Consider the following 14,795-nt stretch of genomic DNA (forward strand, 5'->3'; position numbering starts at 1 on the left):
CTGGGCGTCGAAGCGAGCAAAGAAGCGGTTCAGATCGTTCAGCAGACGGACGTCGCCCTCACAGCTCCTCGGCGCGGGCTTGTAGTCCGTGATGGTCTGAATGCCCCGCCAAAGGCTACGTGAGTCCTTGCTGTCCTTGAAGTGGGTGGAGACCTTGCACAAGAACGCCTTCTTCGCTTCTTTGATGCCTCGGGACAGGTCGGCCCTCGCTGTCCTCAAGCCAGCCTCATCCCCCGCTCTGAAAGCCTTGTCTCTGGCCCTCAACAGTCTGAGGACAGCCCCCGTCAGCCACGGCTTCCAGTTCGCGCGAGTGACGACGGATTTCGAGCAAGTCACATCATCGATGCACTTCGTGATGTAAGAGGTAACAGAGTCAGTATACTCCTCTATGTCCGTCCAATCGTTGTAGGTGGCTGCCTGCTTAAACAAGTCCCAGTCAGTGGTGTCGAAGCAGTCACGAAGTGCATCGGAGGCACCCTCAGGCCACACTCGAACCTGCCTCCGAACCGGCCTGGATGCCTTTACCAATTTGTCTGTATGCGGGCAAAAGCAAAACGGTGAGATGGTCAGAAAGCCCCAGATGGGGGAGGGGGGTGGCTTTGAAAGCTCCCTTTTGCGCCGAGTAGACTAGGTCCAGGAAGCTGTCGCCACGTGTCGGAAAAGGAACATGCTGGTGAAGCCTCGGGAAAACAGACTTCAGGTTGGCATGATTGAAGTCTCCAGCGAAGATGGTGAAACCGTCAGGGTGCGCTGTTTGCTGTTCACTGACAGCCTGGTACAGTTCACCAAGCGCCGCGATCCTGTCTCCTTCGATGTTGGAAGGCGGGATGTATACCGCGACTAGCAGAATCGCGGTAAATTCCCTCGGCAGATAAAAAGGACGGCACTTAATGATCACAAACTCCACAAGCGGCGAGCAGTGCTTACATACCACCACAGAGTCCCGGCACCATTCTTCTCGGATGTAGACGCATATTCCACCTCCACGCGTACAATGGCACGGTCCGCCCGATAGCACGCTAGCCGCTCCAGGTGCACTGCAGAGTCCGGAATGTTGTCACTCAACCAGGTCTCGGTGAACACGAGCACACAGCAGTTCCGCACCGTCCGGTTCGTAGACCTCAGCAGGCGAACGTAATCCATTTTGTTGTCCAGCGATCGAACATTCGCCAGAAGAATGGAGGGCACCGCCGGTCGCGCTGGGTTGGCCGCCAGCCTGGCCCGGACGCCTCCGCGCTTGCCCCTCTTCTGCCTCCTCGCACACCGTTTCCGACGGCTCCCAACCGGGGGAGGAATAGCGGGTGAGGTCGGCGACGTTTCAGGACGTAGCAGTCCGAGCGCCTTTAATGTCGACGCTTCAAAGTCCAGAACGCCGCAAAACCCACTTCTGCCGATGTCAAGCAGAACCTGCCTGCTGTACTTGTAGCACGGACGAGACGAACACACAAGACTGTCGGACGAACACTCATTAGACGAACAAATCACCGTACCGACGGGACAGAGAGTGGCCGCTGCGTGTGCACGCGCCGCCATCTTGAAAGAGTTCCTCCCCCGAAGGAGAGGAACAAAGGCACGGTCCTACCATCCTGGCCCGCACCCCACAACCAGCTCCAGAGCATCCTACCCATTGCGGCCGCGCCCGCCATGCTGGCCAGGACTAATTAGGGCTTAATAAAGATCGTTTTTGACCTTGAACACGTGTTTGTGCTTATTATATGTTTGTTTTTGATTGCACTTTACCTATCTGGTCGCCTTTGTTATATAATTATTAAGTGAGTCTCGATTTGGCATGTAAGATTGTCAGCTGCGCTTGCGTTTAACTAAATATTCGTACCTCGCACCTAATTCATCGACTCCCCTATCTGGATGGAGCGAGAGCATCTTGCTCTGTGCGGCATCCATGCGCTCTCCTATCTGGGTCGAGCGTGGGTAAATTACTATTTGTTTCCAATTGGTTTTGTACCGGCGTCATTTTGCGCTAAATTTTGTTCATCTGTGTGGCCATCGACAACGTTACGGAATCTTTTGTGCCTTCTTCAGGTCTGGCACACAGGAATTGCATCTAAATTTAGTTTAGTTTCATCACATGGGGAGCTGCTTCCTCCTCCACGGCCGCATCGAGACTGAGAGCTCCTGCTCCGAACGGTGTTTATATACACTCCTCCAAGTGGGCGGAGCCAGCGATTTGCGCTTGTTTCTTTAGCATAGTAACTTGGTTTCTTACAGGCACCGATTGGGCGTGGATTTGTGATCTCCGGAATAGGTAAGTATATTTTTGTTTTGGGTAAGTATTATGGTTTTAATTAAGGTAAGTATTTACTTTTAACTGCTTCTTTTGCTTTTTTTGTCCCAAATAATGCTCATTTGCAATTGTTTACATTCAAATTTGATAGGTATGCACATTTTTTTTTTGTTTTGGGTGAGTATTGTTGTTTTATTTGCGGTAAGTATTTACTTTTAACTGCCTTTTGGTCTCAAATAGTGCTTATTTGCAATTATTGTTCAAATGTGTGTTTACGTTCAAATTTTGACTTATTTATTTTCAAATTTTAACTTGCAGGCTGACGTTTTTGTCTTATCGGGAAATGGGGTCAGGTTAGTGTTAGGGTTAGGGTTAGGGGTTAGGTTAGGATGGGGGATCGGTTAGGATTAGGGCTGGTATAGGACCAGTTTAGGGGACAGCACACAGACGTAACAGGAGCTCGATGGAAACCAGAAACGTGGGGGGGGGGCGCACTGGAGGTGGCACAGGCGAGTTAGGATTAGGTAAAGAGTTCCTCCCCCGAAGGAGAGGAACAAAGGCACGGTCCTACCATCCTGGCCCGCACCCCACAACCAGCTCCAGAGCATCCTGCCCGTTGCGGCCGCGCCCGCCATGCTGGCCAGGACTAATTAGGGCTTAATAAAGATCGTTTTTGACCTTGAAAACGTATTTGTGCTTATTGTATGTTTGTTTTTGATTGCACTTTACCTATCCGGTCGCCTTTGTTATATAATTAATAAGTGAGTCTCGATTTGGCATGTAAGATTGACAGCTGCGCTTGCGTTCAACTAAATATTCGAACCTCGCACCTAATTCATCGACTCCCCTATCTGGGTGGAGCGAGAGCATCTTGCTCTGTGCGGCATCCATGCGCTCTCCTATCTGGGTAGAGCGTGGGTAAATTACTATTTGTTTCCAATTGGTTTGTACCGGCGTCATTTTGCGCTAAATTTTGTTCATCTGTGTGGCCATCGACAACGTTTCGGCATCTTTTGTGCCTTCTTCAGGTCTGGCACACAGGAATTGCATCTCAATTTAGTTTAGTTTCATCACATGGGGAGCTGTTTCCTCCTCCACGGCCGCATCGAGACTGAGAGCTCCTGCTCCGAACGGTGTTTATATACACTCCTCCAAGTGGGCGGAGCCAGCGATTTGCGCTTGTTTCTTTAGCATAGTAACTTGTTTTCTTGCAGGCACCGATTGGGCGTGGATTTGTGATCTCTGGAATAGGTAAGTATATTTTTGTTTTGGGTAAGTATTATGGTTTTAATTAAGATAAGTATTTACTTTTAACTGTTTTTTTTTGCTTTTTTTGTCCCAAATAATGCTTATTTGCAATTGTTTACATTCAAATTTGATAGGTATGCACATTTTTTTGTTTTGGGTGAGTATTGTGGTTTTATTTGAGGTAAGTATTTACTTTTAACTGCCTTTTGGTCTCAAATAGTGCTTATTTGCATTTATTGTTCAAATTTGTGTTTGCGTTCAAATTTTGACTTGTTTATTTTCAAATTTTAACCCGCAGGTTGACGTTTTTTTCTTATCGGGAAATGGGGTCAGGTTAGGGTTAGGGTTAAGGTTAGGGTTAGGGTTAGGGGTTAGGTTAGGATGGGGGGTAGGTTAGGATTAGGGCTGGGATAGGACCAGTTTAGGGGACAGCACACAGACGTAACAGGAGCTCGATGGAAACCGGAAACGTGGGGGGTGGCGCACTGGAGGTGGCACAGGCGAGTTAGGATTAGGTAAAGAGTTCCTCCCCCGAAGGAGAAGAACAAAGGCACGGTCCTACCATCCTGGCCCGCACCCCACAACCAGCTCCAGAGCATCCTGCCCCTTGCAGCCGCGCCCGCCATGCTGGCCAGGACTAATTAGGGCTTAATAAAGATCGTTTTTGACCTTGAACACGTGTTTGTGCTTATTGTATGTTTGTTTTTGATTGCACTTTACCTATCCGGTCGCCTTTGTTATATAATTAATAAGTGAGTCTCGATTTGGCATGTAAGATTGACAGCTGCGCTTGCGTTCAACTAAATATTCGTACCTCGTACCTAATTCATCGACTCCCCTATCTGGGTGGAGCGAGAGCATCTTGGTCTGTGCGGCATCCATGCGCTCTCCTATCTGGGTAGAGCGTGGGTAAATTACTATTTGTTTCCAATTGGTTTTGTACCAGCGTCATTTTGCGCTAAATTTTGTTCATCTGTGTGGCCATCGACAACGTTTCGGCATCTTTTGTGCCTTCTTCAGGTCTGGCACACAGGAATTGCATCTAAATTTAGTTTAGTTTCATCACATGGGGAGCTGCTTCCTCCTCCACGGCCGCATCGAGACTGAGAGCTCCTGCTCCGAACGGTGCTTATATACACTCCTCCAAGTGGGCGGAGCCAGCGATTTGCGCTTGTTTCTTTAGCATAGTAACTTGTTTTCTTGCAGGCACCGATTGGGCGTGGATTTGTGATCTCCGTAATAGGTAAGTATATTTTTGTTTTGGGTAAGTATTATGGTTTTAATTAAGGTAAGTATTTACTTTTAACTGCTTTTTTTGCTTTTTTGTCCCAAATAATGCTTATTTGCAATTGTTTACATTCAAATTTGATAGGTATGCACATTTTTTTGTTTTGGGTGAGTATTGTGGTTTTATTTGAGGTAAGTATTTACTTTTAACTGCTTTTGGTCTCAAATAGTGCTTATTTGCAATTATTGTTCAAATTTGTGTTTACGTTCAAATTTTGACTCGTTTATTTTCAAATTTTAACTTGCAGGTTGACGTTTTTGTCTTATCGGGAAATGGGGTCAGGTTAGGGTTAGGGTTAGGGTTAGGGTTACGGTGGGAGCCCCCCCTCCTAGAGGAGGGAAAGGCAAAAGCACGGTCCATCCATCCGGGATTCCAATCAGCCCCCAGCTCACGGTTCCGGCGGGCAACGCGGTGGCGTCGGCCATAGTGGACCGTCGTCCAACCCTGATCCATGGCTGTGGATCCAGAATTTGCCTTTGTCATATATTTAATAAAGTTATTTTTTTTTTAAATAAAGTTTCTTTTTTGATTTATTCTGGCCAATATGCAATGTGTGCCCTGACAACGTTTCGGCTATCTAAAGCCTTCATCAGGTCTGGCACACCTGACATCAGGTATTATATGAAAAACTATTTTTGTTTTGTAAGGTGCAACAATGTGTCTTGCTTGCAGTCCAAATTCGCACTAAAGGCCCTTTGCCTTGCGGATTCCTTTTATACCCTCAGCTCGGTTGAAGTTTTAAATCTTTTTTGTTTTTCGAAATTTCGTTTTAGAAATGTAACGTGTTTTAGCTTATATTTTCATTTTTCAATTAATTTTCATAATTAAACTAGCCTTCATATTAGGTTTGAACAAAATAATTATAATTTGGTCAACTTGGAATTGGTATTATAGAAATGTAAACATACTAATTTTGTTTTTTAATGTTTTTTAATTGTTTTTTTTCATGTTTTTTGATGTTTTTTGTTTTTCAAATAGACGTGGTCTAGGATCTCGGATTGCGGTCCAAACTACAGGTAAGTAGTACATAGGTAGGTGGATTATATATTGGGTTTTTGCAAATTTGTAATTATATTATTGAGAACATTTGGTGACTTTTGTTTATATTTTTGGTTTATTCCGTTTTGTCAATTTTTTTCTGCTTTTTTCAGGTGGGCGTGGTCCGAGGACCAGACGCGTGGTTCCAATTGGAGGTAAGTATCCAGGTAGGTATTAGATGTAAGTGGGTCTGAATAAAGTAAAACCAATTTGTCCTAATTATGTTAATTGTCCTACTTGTTGGAAGTTCTGTTCCTGGTGGGACGTAAAAAGGGACTGGGATTGGGGTAAGGGTTGGGGTTAGGGTTGGGGTTGGGGTTAGGGTTAGGTTTAGGTTTAGGGTTGGGGGTAGGGTCAGGATTGCAGTAGGAGCCCCCCTTCCTGTTGGAAGCAGGGGCAAAAGCACGGTCCATCCGTCCGGCACACCTCCCAGCGTCCAGCCCAGGGTTCTGATTGCAGTAGGAGCCCCCCTTCCTGTTGGAAGCAGGGGCAAAAGCACGGTCCATCCGTCCGGAACACCTCCCAGCGTCCAGCCCAGGGTTCTGACGAGCAAAGCGGCGGCGTCGGCCATAGTGGACCGTGGTCCAACCTTGCTACATGGCTGGAATTCGCCTTTGTTATATATGTAATAAACTTGTTTTTATCAAACAAAATTGTTTTTAATATGGTTGTTTTTAATGAAGTAGTTTTTAATAAAATTTCTTTTGTTAGATTTTGTTTGGCCAATATATAATGTATGCGTGCCTTGACAACGTTTCGGCCGCTAGGGCCTTCCTCAGGTCTGGCACACAAACAAACAAAAAATAAAATTGATGCTGAAATCTACTGTTTGTAATTGCTGCTGAGTTGTTTTCTCTTTGTTCTCTCTCCACGCACTGAGCGTCTTTTGCGCTGCGCATCCTTTTATAGTCTCTGTTTGGTTAGAGTTTCTAATTTCAAATTTTAGTTTTTGTTTCTGACTTTTTCTTTTTTGGAAATAAAATTGGTTTTAGCCTCAATGAATGTGTTCCAATTACGATTTGATATTGTGAATTATGATTTTGAATATTTTATTGTTTTGTTTTTTGTTTTGTTTTTTATTTTTGTTTTTTAATTTTTTGTTTCTCATTTTTCTTACTACAGGTATATGGATTATTCAGGTAAGTATTTACGTATATATTTTTTTGATTTTTGTCTTTTCTAATTTTTTAGGTGGGCGTGGTCCGGGGACCAGAGGCGTGGTACCAATTTGAGGTAAGTATCCAAGGTAGGTATCTAAGGTAGGTAAGTGAGTCCGAATTGATTTTAATAAATTTGTCCTAATTGTGTTAATTGAGCCTGCTTTGAACACTCTGGACTCTGAAACCAGTGATCCCAGCTCAAGTCTCGGTTGGACCTCAAACCTTTGGTCACATACGGTCATATGCAAAAGTTTCATTCGTATGTAAAATAAATTTCAAGATTTTCCTTTATAAATCATTGGCTGTTCAGATCAGCAATATCAGTTAAACATATCATATAGCGGACAGAGACAAAGATAATTGAAAAGTGAAATGAAGTTCATGGGAGTTACAGATTTGTCAAGAAGAATGGTCCAATATACCTTCAACCAGAATCCACACTCTCATTGGAAGCTTTAGGAAGTATCTCGAGCAGTGGTTCTTAACCTTGTTGGCGGTACCAAACCCCACCAGTTTCATATCAAAGTCAAAGTCAAAGTCAGCTTTATTGTCAATTTCTCCACATGCCAAAGACACACAAAGAAACCGAAATTTCGTTCCCCCCTATCCCACGGTGACAAGACATGGCCCACAACAGACAAACAAGTGAACAAGTATAACAAAAGCGTGCTGAATAAATAATGAATAAATGACAACAAATAAATAAATAAATAAGAGGAGCAAAAAAAAAAAAAGGAGCAAGTGCGCGTACAGCAGACATTCCAGAAAATAGCGCAACAGTGCCGCGAGTTCAGGGCCCTAACAGCCTGGAGAAAGAAGCTGTTGGCGAGTCTGGTGGTGCGGGAGCGCAGGCAGAACGTCAAACAAAGAGTGAGCCGGGTGACTCACATCTCTCGCAATCGAGGTTGCCTTGCGGGTGAGATGGGAGGTGTAAATGTCCTTCAGGGAGGGGAGCGAAGCACCAATAATCTTACCAGCCGTATTCACTATGCGCTGCAGGGCCTTCAAGTTCTGTTCAGTGCAGTTACCACCCCAGACAGCGATGAAACTGGTGATGACGCTCTCAATAGTGCCACGGTAAAATGTAGACAGGACTGCCTGAGGAGCACATGCACGCCTGAGCTTCCGCAGGAAGTACAAGCGGCGCTGAGCTTTCTTTGCCAGTGACGAGGTGTTTTCGGACCAGGAGAGGTCCTCACTTATGTGCACCCCCAGGAACTTGGTGCAGCTCACCCTCTCCACCACAGCACCGTCGATGATCAGCGGCAGGTGTGTTGTGTGACCCTTCCGGAAGTCAACAATCATTTCCTTGGTCTTATTGACGTTCAGCAGGAGGTTGTTGTCCCTGCACCACGTGGTCAGAAGGTCAACTTCCGACCTGTACCGAGTCTCGTCGCCCTTCGTGATGAGACCCACCAGAGTCGTGTCGTCAGCAAACTTCACTATGCGGTTGTCGCTGTAGGTCGCAGTGCAGTCATGCGTCAGCAGGGTGAAGAGCAATGGACTGAGCACGCAGCCCTGGGGGGCCCCCGTGCTCAGCGTGATGCTGGCGGAGATTTTGTCGCCAACACGCACCACCTGAGGCCTCTGACAGAGGAAGTCCAGTAGCAGTTGCAGAGGGAGGTACTGAGGCCCAGCTCGTCGAGTTTGCAGATGAGTCGCTGCGGCACAATGGTGTTGAAGGCAGAGCTGAAGTCCACAAACAGCAACCTCACATATGAGTCCTTTCTCTCCAGGTGGGTGAGGGCCGAGTGGAGAGCAGAGCAGATGGCATCCTCAGAGGACCGCTTGGCACGGTACGCAAACTGGAAAGGGTCAATGGTGGGGGGAAGAACGGACTTGATGTGCTCCATGACAAGCCGCTCAAAGCACTTCATGATGATGGGCGTCAGTGCCACGGGGCGGTAGTCATTGAAGCAGGACGGTGCAGGTTTCTTCGGCACAGGAACGATGGTGGCAGCCTTGAAACACGAAGGGACGATGGGCTGCTGCAGGGAAACGTGAAAGATGTCCGTGAAGACACCCGACAGCTCCCCAGCGCAGTCCTTCAGCGCTCGACCCGGGATGTTGTCAGGGCCCGCCGCCTTACGGGTATCAATAGCGGCAAGCGCCCTCCTCACACTGTCGGCAGAGAGGCGCAGAGGCTGCTTGTGTGGGGGGGGAGTGGTCTTCAGCGGGCAAGTGCTGTTCTGGGCGTCGAAGCGAGCAAAGAAGCGGTTCAGATCGTTCAGCAGACGGACGTCGCCCTCACAGCTCCTCGGCGCGGGCTTGTAGTCCGTGATGGTCTGAATGCCCCGCCAAAGGCTACGTGCGTCCTTGCTGTCCTTGAAGTGGGTGGAGACCTTGCACGAGAACGCCTTCTTCGCTTCTTTGATGCCTCGGGACAGGTCGGCCCTCGCTGTCCTCAAGCCAGCCTCGTCCCCCGCTCTGAAAGCCTTGTCCCTGGCCCTCAACAGTCTGAGGACAGCCCCCGTCAGCCACGGCTTCCAGTTCGCGCGAGTGACAACGGATTTCGAGCAAGTCACATCATCGATGCACTTCGTGATGTAAGAGGTAACAGAGTCAGTATACTCCTCTATGTCCGTCCAATCGTTGTAGGTGGCTGCCTGCTTAAACAAGTCCCAGTCAGTGGTGTCGAAGCAGTCACGAAGTGCATTGGAGGCACCCTCAGGCCACACCCGAACCCGCCTCCGAACCGGCCTGAATGCCTTTACCAATTGTCTGTATGCGGGCAAAAGCAAAACGGTGAGATGGTCAGAAAGCCCCAGATGGGGGAGGGGGGTGGCTTTGAAAGCTCCCTTTTGCGCCGAGTAGACTAGGTCCAGGAAGCTGTCTCCATAATTCTCGGCATAATTTCTCTGTTTATGTGAACATGTTCACATATGTGCCGGTATGAATTATGCGAACGTATGATTGTTGCACGGAGTATGATATAGGCGGCTATCCGTTGCAAAAAGAGAAAGAATGCTCTGCTTTCACAGAGCATCAACAAATTGAGATATACTCTTATTGTTCCTCTCCACGGAAATGATATACTCTTATTGTTCCTCTCCACAGAAATCTTTAGTAAAAGGCGAAAGATTTATTCGATCTGAAGAGGAACGAGTATCTGAAAATCTGAGTCAAAACGGGACATCCCACTGCTGGTCTCACTAAATTCACAGGCGGTCTCGCACTCAAATTGCAGCAAGATACAAACAATAGAAGTTGATGGATTTACTATACTTACAAGGACTCAAGCAAAATAGAATGTTTAAACGAGTATTTTGTGTTCATTAATGTCTCACTTACTTTAAACATTGTTGGCGCACAGGATTGTAGGTATCTGATCGAACACTGACGGCGCTCGTTCTTTCAATTATATTGGGCGTCTATTTTGATTATTGAAGGTAAAAACAGTTGTATGTCTTGGTACGTGTACTTTTGGTCTGAGAGAACGGGAAATGATCCCATCCCTGTGTTTTATTTGAAAATTTGTAATTTCATAACTTTATTCAACACAAATCAGGAAACAAAATACGATCGTAATTTCTCAAATGGTTTTTCAAACTTCAGAAATGCTCTATGTCTCGCTTGTGTCGCAAATAATTGAGGCTTTTGACGTTGCTGGCATGGTTTGGAGTGTAATTTACCTCCACTGCGTTGGTGGCGTTTGATATTTGACATTTGAAAATATTTCTGTCATTTTACTTTAGAAAGTAAAAGTTGTTCTCTAGAAATCCATACTTGTGATGTATGAGGAAAAACAATCCGGCGAATTCTTAAAAAGACAGACCTACAGCCGACAAAAAGGTTTTGACACGTTCATATCATATGACGAGTCAGGAATGTGGTAATTACATATTATTTTGCATTTACTAATTTGGTGAATACAGTTTAGCGAGCAAATGCACAGTGTTAGAGATTCGCTCACTCCAACTTATTTTGCAAGAACCACACGGGAGACGAGTAAGTCCTTTTAGACACCTGCAGGTGGAGAGTCCATTTGTCGCTGTGCGTACAGCGATGTTCGAATGGAGGTCTGACTCACGGCTCCTGCAAGAGCATTTTTATTAAGAGAAACAGGGTGGGGGTAAGAGTGGACTGAATAGAGAAAGCCCTTGACCACTAGTCAAAACATAGCAAAGGGTGTTTTACGACTTTGTGTAGGATGGGACAAGCTAGGTTATTTATCACAGGTTGCATTCCAACATAAGCATAAAGCTAATCTAGCTACGTTATTTATTACAGGCTGCATTCCAACATAATCATACGATAAGGATAATCTGGAAAACCCTGACACACAGTTCCAGAGTACAGTTAATTACATAATCAAAAGCGTTCAGTGTGTCACAGCATCGCAGACTTCAACTCCATGTGCGTACTACTGCGCTTAATTTTTGTTTTCATCAGAAAGACCAGAGGAGAGCGCGAACACAGTCCCCCACTACCAGAAATAATGCAGTTGAGATTCCCACAGTAGGGGAATTTGCAGAGGTCAGCACAACCAGAGTGCAATGGCTGAGCCTCACTTTGGGTGAACCACCTTCTTGATCATGGTGTCTCCCCTTCCAGGTAGGTATGAACTGTACAAGTTGCCGGGCCGACGTCTTTACCGCACACGCCATCTTCAGTCACGGGCTTAATTGCTAAAAACGTGTGGCACACATACACACTCAGTGGATGAAACAGGATTCGTAGAACTGTTTAAAAAGTACCTTTGGTCATTACAAAACCAAAGCATTATAAATTAAGTAAAACATAGATTAAGAGACACTATCACCATGCTTTGCTTCTTTTTCTACCCTTCATTGCCCCTACCCCCACGCCTTTGTTCACCTCCTTTGTCTTCGTCGCCATCTAGTGGTGATGGCAGCAACCATAACAAACCATAAAAAATAAAGTAAAAATAATATATCGGCAAAAACATGCCTATCATGCATTGCCTCTTTTAACCTGAGAACCCTAAAACTGTATGAATTTGTATTTATTGAAAACGTCCAACATTACCACTGAATAATATATTTTTTTTCTGAACAAGTTTTGAAAATGACAAATATATTAAATAACTATAACATAAATAGTTCACCGCCACACGGCCCCAAGCACCGGCATCGACTTCCAGGCATGTTCAGTGAGGACCTCTCCTGGTCCGCAAACACCTCGTCACTGGAAAAGAAAGCTCAGCGCCGCCTGCCGCTGATCATCGACGGTGCTGTGGTGGAGAGGGTGAGCTGCACCAAGTTCCTGGGGGTGCACATCAGTGAGGACCTCTCCTGGTCCGCAAACACCTCGTCACTGGAAAAGAAAGCTCAGCGCCGCCTGTACTTGCTCAGGCGTGCATGTGCTCCTCAGGCAGTCGTGTCTACATTCTACCGTGGCACCATTGAGAGCGTCCTCACCAGTTGCATCGCTATCTGGGGTGGTAACTGCACTGAACAGAACTTGAAGGCCCTGCAGCGCATAGTGAATACGGCTGGTAAGATTATTGGTGCTTCGCTCCCCTCCCTGAAGGACATTTACACCTCCCATCTCACCCGCAAGGCAACCTCGATTGCGAGAGATGTGAGTCACCCGGCTCACTCTTTGTTTGACGTTCTGCCTGCGCTCCCGCACCACCAGACTCGCCAACAGCTTCTTACTCCAGGCTGTTAGGGCCCTGAACTCGCTACCCCCTTCTGCGTAGCGTGCGGCACTGTTGCGCTATTTTCTGGAATGTCTGCTGTACGCGCACTTGCTCCTTTTTTTTTTTTTTTTGCTCCTCTTTTTTATTTATTTATTTGTTGTTATTTATTCATTATTTATTCAGCACGCTTTTGTTATACTTGTTCACTTGTTTGTCTGTTGTGGGCCATGTCTTGTCACCGTGGGATAGGGGGGAACGAAATTTCGGTTTCTTTGTGTGTCTTTGGCATGTGGAGAAATTGACAATAAAGCTGACTTTGACTTTGACTTTGATATGAAACTGGTGGGGTTTGGTACCGCCAACAAGGTTAAGAACCACTGCTCGCGATACTTCCTAAAGCTTCCAATGAGAGTGTGGATTCTGGTTGAAGGTATATTGGACCATTCTTCTTGACAAATCTGTAACTCCCATGAACTTCATTTCACTTTTCAATTATCTTTGTCTCTGTCCGCTATATGATATGTTTAACTGATATTGCTGATCTGAACAGCCAATGATTTATAAAGGAAAATCTTGAAATTTATTTTACATATGAATGAAACTTTTGCATATGACCTGTCAAACGCACCTCTTGCATTAAGGTGCCCCCGGCTTCCCGGTAACGGGTTTGTTTTAGCCGGGTTCGGAGATTCGTCCGTAATCTAACCACCCGAGTTAAATTAACTCTGTTAGGGTTTTCCAGGTTATCTTTATCGTAGGATTATGTTGGAATGTAAACTATAATGATTAAATCAATCTTGTCTTGCCCTCACAATGCAGAGTAAGATGAAGTGGTTGCTTCCTCTGCTTGATTGACCAGCTGCAGGGGAAGCAATCAAAGTTGTTCTGTTTCCCACAACAGTGTAAAACACCCCCTGCTCTGATCTTATCAGAGGCCGGGGGTACACCAAACCTGTCCACTCTCACCCCCACTCTGTTCCTCCTAATAAATATGCCCTTGCAGGAAGGAGACTTTTAGATTTCATTCCTGTAGCGAGTGATCTCTCCACCTGCAGGTGTCTAAAAGAACTTGCTTGTCTCCCGTGTGGTTCTTGCAAAATAAGTTGGAGTGAGCAAATCTCTAACGTTTTGGTGCCGAAACCCGGGATCCCTCATACCCATCATCTGGCTGACGGAGGACGACGCGCTGTACACCGTCGACGGGCCAGCGTCCATTAGCCGGACCTGGTAAAGAAAGACCTGGGAAGGAAATTCTTCGCTGGGCCAGCATCTTAGGTCTGCCTTCGTCTGACAGAGGTGGATTGACGGGACCCGGCAGTGCAACGAACCAGGGGACAAGTAAGTTAAAGGCCTGAAGTTGTGTGATTGTGTTGTTGTGAAACGCGTATAAAAAAAAAAAAAAAAACCACAGGTGCACGTGAGATTCGGCTTTGGTTTGTCCGAGCTATGAGATACGGCTTTGGTTTGTCCGAGCTATGAGATACGGCTTTGGTTTGTCCGAGCTATAAGATTCGGCTTTGGTTTGTCCGAGCTATGAGATTCGGCTTTGGTTTGTCCGAGCTATGAGATTCGGCTTTGGTTTGTCCGAGCTATGAGATACGGCTTTGGTTTGTCCGAGCCATGAGAAAAATACAAAGCGCTGGAGTTTGTGTAATTGAGAGTGTGGCTGGTAGGATAAATTGACTAAATAGCAGTTCTAGCATTGATCCACGGCAATAATACAGGCTAGTAATTTGTTGAAAGGTCAATTTAAACCTGCATTGAGGATCCTCAAAGAAATAAATAAGTAATAATAGTAATAATAATAATAATAATATTTTTTGAGACAAAGAGATTGTAAAACCTAAAAGTACTAGAATTAAGATGGGAAATAAAAACGGTAAATCTCTACCTCTTGACGGAGATGAGAAGTACATGGCGAGTAGATTTCTTAATTGTATGCAATATATGCCGAAGTGGAAGAAAAAGTATGGAGTAGAAAGGAAGTTGGGAAATCAAGTGGTAAAGAAATGCAACTTGCTTCTAGAAGATAAATAAATAAAATAAGAATGTGCTGTCCTCGTGTGCATGGGAGGGACCAGCTCATGATCGACCACAGGAAATGGCCAGCCTGTGACGAATCATTGGTGCTGGGAACTACCTTTTGCGTGCGAGAGCTCTGCATGTGTGTGTGTATATGTTAAAATGATGAACATTGGCTAAAGTTTTAGTATA

The 14,795-nt window shown here is 45.8% G+C and overlaps 1 non-coding gene and 1 pseudogene across 1 annotated transcript; both read right to left on the bottom strand.

Moving 5' to 3' along the window:
- Positions 1–9,941: 9,941 nt before the first annotated feature.
- LOC125992920 (U5 spliceosomal RNA) lies at positions 9,942–10,085 on the bottom strand (annotated as a pseudogene).
- Positions 10,086–11,374: 1,289 nt separating this feature from the next.
- Positions 11,375–11,538, bottom strand: LOC125992907 (U1 spliceosomal RNA). The gene has a single exon (XR_007489855.1). It is a non-coding gene; the product is annotated as a U1 spliceosomal RNA (small nuclear RNA).
- Between the last annotated feature and the right edge of the window lie 3,257 nt (positions 11,539–14,795).

The sequence above is a fragment of the Syngnathus scovelli genome, unplaced genomic scaffold (assembly GCF_024217435.2).
Source record: "Syngnathus scovelli strain Florida unplaced genomic scaffold, RoL_Ssco_1.2 HiC_scaffold_24, whole genome shotgun sequence".
In the NCBI taxonomy this organism is placed as follows: domain Eukaryota; kingdom Metazoa; phylum Chordata; class Actinopteri; order Syngnathiformes; family Syngnathidae; genus Syngnathus; species Syngnathus scovelli.